The sequence below is a fragment of the Triticum aestivum genome, chromosome 5B (assembly GCF_018294505.1).
Source record: "Triticum aestivum cultivar Chinese Spring chromosome 5B, IWGSC CS RefSeq v2.1, whole genome shotgun sequence".
Lineage (NCBI taxonomy): Eukaryota > Viridiplantae > Streptophyta > Magnoliopsida > Poales > Poaceae > Triticum > Triticum aestivum.
This window is the reverse complement of record NC_057807.1, coordinates 538,723,769-538,731,521: the sequence shown is the minus strand read 5'-3', so window position 1 is coordinate 538,731,521 and position 7,753 is coordinate 538,723,769.

Genomic DNA, 7,753 nt, shown 5'->3' with positions numbered 1-7,753 from the left:
ACTTTGATCATACCTCTTTACTACCCAGTTTTTATTGCATTAGATCAATCCTCAAACAATTGCATGATTAGGATCTGATTAATATGTGGGTTTTGGGAAGTAGATGAGGTAGTACCTATCACCTGTTTTATTATCAAACCCTGGGAGTTACTCTACATTTGCTTATTATGCCATGCTATGCTAGTAGACGTGGATTCGGTGAGTGTATCCATGACAGATGTGAGATTTTTAGTTAATGGTTTATTTAAGGTGGCAACCTAAACACACATCTGGGTGGATTGAGGCACCTGAGTATTCCCGCGATTGCCTCTTTTCTTTATGGACCGCCACCCAGGCTCAAAGGGATCATGAGATTATTCATGCTAGAAACTTCCGTGTGCAGCCACAAGCTACTATGGGCTCTAGCATAGTTGACTAAGTCATGCAAACTCTTACAGTGGTAAACTAGCAGATGTAGGGGATGTAGGTTGGTACTGTCTACCCGATCGTAAGGTGCTAGCGCTTCTGAAAGACTATGTCTCGGTCATCCGTTTTCTCAAACATCATGTAGTGCGAGAATCCCAAACGGAGGAGATCGAGTCTTGTGGGGAAAAGTGCACAAACCTCCGCAGAGTGTATAAACTAATCATGGTTAGCTGTGTCCCCAGTTATGGACATCTTGAGTATCTAGTACTTGGATTATCATGTGAATCTCATCATGTTACTTTAATTAATATTGTTGGGTTTTAACGATGATGCTTAATTGGGATTGAGAACGTTGTCAACCATTCTCAATGTTTAACAACCACCATGATAGTTAAATAAAATTTATTACTTTGCAGTAGGGAAAAATTGGATTTATGCAAAACTGTAACCATAGAGCTTTCCACCAGCCATATATGCATGTAATATATCATTATTCTTTCATTACTCTCTATGTGTTACATTGCCAGCATATTCCATGTGCTGACCCGTTTTCGGGCTGCAACGTTCATGTTGCAGACTTTTCAGACAACGAGTAAGATGCCTTAGGATCGTGGTCCTATACTCAGTGATGCCGTTGGAGTTGCTGGACTCACTTATCTTCCAAGCCTTCCGCTGTTATCGTTATTAGATGGCCTTAAGCCATATTTATTGTAATAAGTTCTCCTTTGGAGACATTCGATGTAATAAGTGTGTGATTGCTACTCTGTTATAAATCCTTCAAGTACTGTGCGTGTCAGCATTACTGATCCAGGGATGACAATGAAGCACATAGATCAGACTGTTTGAGGTCTGGTCGCTACACCAGGCGCGCCCTGGTGGGTTGTGCCCACCTTGGCCGCCTCCCGCACCGTCTGTTTGCTCTATAAATAACCCGACAATCTAAAAACCCTAGGTGAGTCGATGAAACACAATTCCAGCTTCCGCAAGTTCCAGAACCATCAGATCCAATCTTGACACCATCATGGAGGGGTTCATCATCCTCATTGGTGCCTCTCCAATGATGTGTGAGTAGTTCACTGTAGACCTACGAGTCCGTAGGCAGTAGCTAGATGGCTTCTTCTCTCCTTTTGATTCTCAGTACAATGGTCTCTTGGAGATCTATTTGATGTTATTCTTTTTGTGGTGTGTTTGTTGGGATCCGATGAACTTTGAGTTTATGATCAGATCTTTATATCCATGAAAGTTATTTGAGTTTCTTTGATCTCTTATATGCAAGATTACTTATAGCCTCGTATTTCTTCTTAGAATCTTTGGTTTAGTTAGGCCGACTAGATCGTTTTTTCTTGCCATGGGAAGATGTGCTTTGTGATGGGTTCAATCGTACGGTGTTCTTTCCCAGTGACAGAAGGGGCTGCGAGACACGTATGTATCGTTGCTATTAATGATAATAAGATGGGGCCTATTCCTACATGAATAGATATTGTCTACATCATGTCATTGTTCTTAATGCATTACTCCATTTCTTCATGAACTTAATACACTAGATGCATGCTGGATAGCAGTCGATGTGTGGAGTAATAGTAGTAGATGATGTGCCTGGATATTGTCATAATTATTTGAGGTTCTATCAATTGCCCAATAGTAATTTGTTTACCCACCGTGTGCAAGCCACTAGTGAAATCTACGCCCCCGGGTCTATTTTCTCGTCATATATTTTTAGATCTATATTGCTATTTTCCTTTTTATTTATTTTCATCTTTTATTTTCAGATCTATATTACCACAAACCCAAAAATACCTCGCTGAATTTTATTTGCATCTTCCAATCTATCACCTTGCCAATCGTTTACCCGAGAGGGATTGACAACCCCTCTTTCACGTCGGGTTGCAAGTATTTGTTCTTTGTGTGCAAGTACCATTTACATAGTGTTGCTTGGTATGGCAGGCCACGCAAGGTGACGGGCATGGGGAATTGGGCGATGGAGAGCTCGACGGGGAAGCCCGCCAACCACCATCGCCAGGGACAACGGGACGAAGCCCAATGATGATGCGGCCACTGGCGGTCAGCTGGAGTCGGAGTCGTCGTCCTCCCGCCCGCTGCCGATGTCGCCGCTGAAGCTGTCCTCCTGGTCACTGTCGCTCGAGGAGGAGCTTTTGTCATAAGTGGAACTCTCCATGCAGTACCCTAAGAAAATTCCTGAGCTCCCGAAGACCTTGACGGAGAGCAGGCCGCTCTCCATTAACTTAAAATGGAGAACGTGCCCCTCCGACAAGCTGTGGGCACGTGCAAAAGTCTTCCACCCCTGGCGAAGGTACATGACGTGAGGGCGGGGGAAGTCAACGTCAGCCCACATGCTGCCGTTCCCGCAACTCCTCATGTGAAGCCTCAAAGCCTGCGGCGGGTCCTGCTCCATCACCCGGGCGAACGGGGTCGGGAGCCGGAGACGACTGCACACATGCTTGTACATCCTGATGAAGAACTCATAGGGCTGGTCTCCAACGTGGCCACCCATTGGAGGAGGGGCCGCCTACGGAAGCGCGACTGGTGCGCCGCCCCGTCCACCTCCTCCCCGAGCATCACGACGACCTTGGCCTCGTCCCCTTCCTCTTGCCTTCGCGGCGGGCTCCCTCGCTGGAGGCTCCGGAGGAGGAGGAACGCGTTGTCGAGCAGAAGCCCTCGTCGCCGCCGTCGAAGCGCCATCACGCCCATTCACCATGGCGAATGGGGAAAAGATGATGAACAAAAGGAGGAGAAGAGGAAGAGTGTAGAGAAGCACCTTCCCTCTCCCTTTTTATAGAAGTGCGAGGCAGCCCGGCCACCCAGCCCAAAGGGCGGCCGCCCCACACAACCAATGCGGCCTCTTGAGGCATGGGGAATCAGAACCGACCCGCTCCCCCAATCAACAAATGCCTGGTTTTCGGCCTCTGCATTAATGCCCACGTCTTCCGCATCCATCGCCTGCCCTTCCCAATGCATGGAGGATGGCGGAGGGGGGGGGGGCTCGAGGACATGTGGGACGATTGATTCCCACCCCGTGATCATCGAGTAATACGCCATGCAAGTTGCGACTCGAGTCCACTGAGTAAATGAGTAGCGCCCCTGCAGATTCCTTCTTTTTAATAAGGGAAGCATGTGCCGCCTCTTTACTATCGACTGCGAGATGACGCAAGCATGCTGAGGCCATCCCGCGCACGACCGCCACGTCACACACTCAACACGGGTCGTGGGAAGCGCAACTACCAGAAAGATCGTGGCGATTCGTCTCTGCCATGCCCGCCCGCGCACTGCTTTGGCCAACTACGCCTTGCGCTTATATGTGGCCCAGGCCCGGGGGCTCCTGTCGATGTACAAAAGTATGGGTACTTCTGTACCCCTTACTTGTGCACGGACGGTCGTAGCCACGCCCACGACATGGCTTGGCAAGACAGAGAAGGATGGCAGGAGGCAAGACAAGACACGGAGACCACTAAAACAGATGCTCAAGGTAATGAGCAACAGAAGGCTAGCAGGGCCATGCCCGGCAACAAGCCTTGCCGGAGCGACCTATGAGGCCCCCTGGGAAGCTCCTTGCCGAGACAACTTGCGAAGAGACCAGCAGGGCCATCACCCTTGAAGTTGAGAGCTCCGACACCATCGACAATGTTAAGACCAATATCTGGAAAGTGCATGCTCAATAGCGTGCAAATCCTCATAAAGGTTGACGGCCCACGGATCCACGTGGGATCAGAAGATGAAAACCCCCGGCAAGACCCTTGCCGGGGATGACTCCAAGCCCCCCGGCAAGTCTTGCCGGGGACGATCGCTGGGCTGCGGCCAGGCCCGCGCCCGACAAGGTTTCGCCACCTCACCACCACTCCAGTGCGATGACAGGCGTGCCAACTAAGCAGGCGCCTACATGGCGGCATGTAGATCTTCGTGGAAGCTTACCATTGTGCCAACGCAGCAGCTGTTTGGCCAACATGGCGTTGCATGACTCGTCTACCCGGACGCGTGTCAAGGCAAGGAGCGGCGAGGGACGAGATGACCTCTGTTGCCCTCCCCAATAAAGAGAGAGGACATGTAAGCAATGCATTAAATGCACTTGTCCTACGTTGACCGTGCGATAAGCTCGATCTCCTTAGCTTGCCACCTCTTGTGTGCCACTGTGGCAACCCCTTTTGCCTATAAAAGGAGGCACAAGGCGCACAGAGAGAGGATTCAGACTTTTGGACAAAGCACGCATCGTAGCTAGTTCAAAAGCTCAAGAACACACATATAACCAGACAAAGCAGGACTAGGAATTATGCATCTCCGCGGCCCGAACCTGGATAAAAATCCCTTGTGTGCTAACAGTTCGACCTGCTCTTCGTGCAACTAATCCCCCGCAGAATGTAGAAGGGATCCTTGTGACCCCATAGGTGATCGGTTTGCCCGACATCTTTGGCGCGCCAGGTAGGGGATCAGTTTCAGTCAAAGAAGCTTCATTAGCTAGCTCAAGCCCTTCAAACAACCCCCTCTCCTGGCCATTTTCGGTCTGGGGGCTCGACATACTGGGCCCCTTTCCCCGTGCTGTTGGGGGCTTTGAGTACTTGTATGTCGCGATTGACAAGTTCAGAAAGTGGGCGAAAGTGGAGCCGGGGAGGAAGGTGACAACATAGTCAGCCGTCAAGTTCTTCAAGGGACTCGTCTACCGTTTTGGTGTGCCAAACAGAGTCATCACTGACAATGGCACACAGTTCACAAGCCGCACCTTCATGCAGTATATCCAGGACCTTGGCAGCAGGGTATGCTTTGCTTCTGTTGCTCATACAAGGAGCAATGGACAAGCATAAAGAGCAAATGCTGAAGTGTTGCGAGGTCTAAAAACAAGAACCTTTGACAAGCTGCGCAAGTGTGGAAGGCGCTGGATTGATGAATTGCCAACGGTTCTTTGTCAATAAGAACGAGTCGAGCCACTGGCCAGACACCATTTGCCCTAGTTTACGGGGCAGAAGCAGTTCTCCCCACTGAACTCATATACGGGTCACCTCGAGTGCTCGCTTATGATGAGCTTGAGCAAGAGCAGTTGCACCAAGATGATGCAACGCTCCTCGAGGAAGATCATCTTCGAGATGCTGTGCGAGCCGCTCGCTACCAGCAAGCCTTGCGCCGCTATCATAGCCGCAAGGTTCATGCCCGAAGCCTTGAGAAAGGCGACCTTGTTCTTTGGCGCGTTCAGTCCGCCAAGAATTCAAACAAGTTGACGCCAAAAAGGGAAGGCCCCCGCACAACCAATGCGGCCTCTTGAAGCACGGGGAATCGGAACCGACCCACTCCCCCAATCAACAAACACCTGGTTTTTCGCCTCGGCATTAATGCCCACATCTTCCGCATCCACCGCCTACCCTTTCCAATGCATGGAGGATGTGTGGCAAAGTGGAGGGGGGGCGTGAGGATAGGGGGGACGACCGATTCCCACCCCGTGATCATGGGGTACGACACCATGCAAGCTGCGACCCGAGTCCACTTAGTAAATGAGTAGAGCCCCTGCAGATTCCTTCTTTTTAATAACGGAAGCATGGGCCGCCTCTTTACTATCGACTGCGAGATGACGCAAGCATGCTGAGGCCACCCCGTGCATGAACCCCACGTCACGCACTCAACGCGGGTCGTGGGAAGCGCAACTGCCAGAAAGATCGTGGCGATTCGTCTCTGCCATGCCCGCCTGCACACTGCTTTCGGCCTGCCCAACTACGCCTTCCGCTTATATGTGGCCTAGGCCCGGGGGCTCCTGTTGGTGTACAAAAGTATGGGTACTTCTGTACCCCTTACTTGTGCATGGACGGTCGTAGCAACGCCTACGACAGGGCTTGGGAAGACAGAGAAGGACGTACGGCAGGAGGCAAGACAAGAGACGGAGACCACTAAGACAGATGCTCAAGGTAACGAGCAACAGAAGTCTACCAGGGCCACACACGACGACAAGCCTTGCCGGAGCAACCTGCGAGGCCCCCCAGCAAGCTCCTTGCCGGGACAGCTTGTGAAGAGACCAGCAGGGCCAGCACCCTTGAAGTTGAGAGCTCTGACACCATCGACAATGTTAAGACCAAGATCTGGAAAGTGCATGCTCGATAGCATGCAAATCCTCATAAAGGTTGACGGCCCACGGATCCACGTGGGATTAGAAGACGAAAACCGCCGGCAAGACCCTTGTCGGGGACGACTTTTGCCGGGGATGATCGCTAGGCTGCGGGCAGGCCCGCACCCGGCGAGGTTTCGCCACCTCACGACCACTCCAATGCAACGATAGGTGTGCCAACTAAGCAGGCGCCTGCGTGGCAGCATGCAGATCTTTGTGGAAGCTTACCATTGTGCCAACGCAGCAACTGGTTGGCCAGCATGGTGCTACATGCCTCGTCGACCCGGACGTGTGTCAAGGCAAGAAGGAGCGGCGAGGGATGAGACGACTTCTGTTACCCTCCCCAATAAAGCGAGAGGACACATAGGCAACATATTAAATGCGCTTGTCCTATGTTGACCGAGCGATAAGCTCGATCGCCTTAGCTTGCCACCTCATGTGTGGAATTGTGGCAACCCCTTTTTCCTATAAAAGGAGGCCTAAGGCGCACATAGAGAGGATTCAGACTTTTGGACAAAGCACACATCATAGCTAGTGCAAAAGCTCAAGAACACACATGTAATCTGACAAAGCAGGACTAGGGTATTATGCATATCCACGGCCCGAACCTGGATAAAAATCCCCTGTGTGCTAGCGGCTCGACCTGCTCTTCGTGCAACTAACCCCCCGCTGAATGTAGAAGGGATCCTTGTGACCCCATAGGTGATCGGTTACCCCCGATCACCTATGGGGTCACAAGGATCCCTTCTGCATTCGGCGGGGGATTACTTTCACGAAGAGCAGGTCGAGCCGCTAGCACACAGGGGATTTTTATCCAGGTTCAGCCCGCAGAGATGCGTAATACCCTAGTCCTACCTTTTCTAGTTATATGTGTGTTCTTGAGCTTTTGAACTAGCTATGATGCGTGCTTTATCCAAAAGTCTGAATCCTCTCTCTGTGCACCTTGGGCTTCCTTTTATAGGCAAAAGGGGTTGCCACAATGGCACACAGGAGGTGGCAAGCTAAGGCGATCTAGCTTATCGCTTGGTCAACGTAGGACAAGCGCATTTAATGCATTGCCTACGTGTCCTCTTTCTTTATTGGGGAGGGCAACAGAGGCTGTCTCGTCCCTCGCCGCTCCTTCTTGCCTTGACACGCGCCCGGGTCGATGTGGCATGCAGCGCCATGCTGGCCAACCAGCTGCTGTGTTGGCGCAACAGTACGCTTCCATGAAGATGTGCATGCCGCCATGCAGGCGCCTGCTTAGTTGGC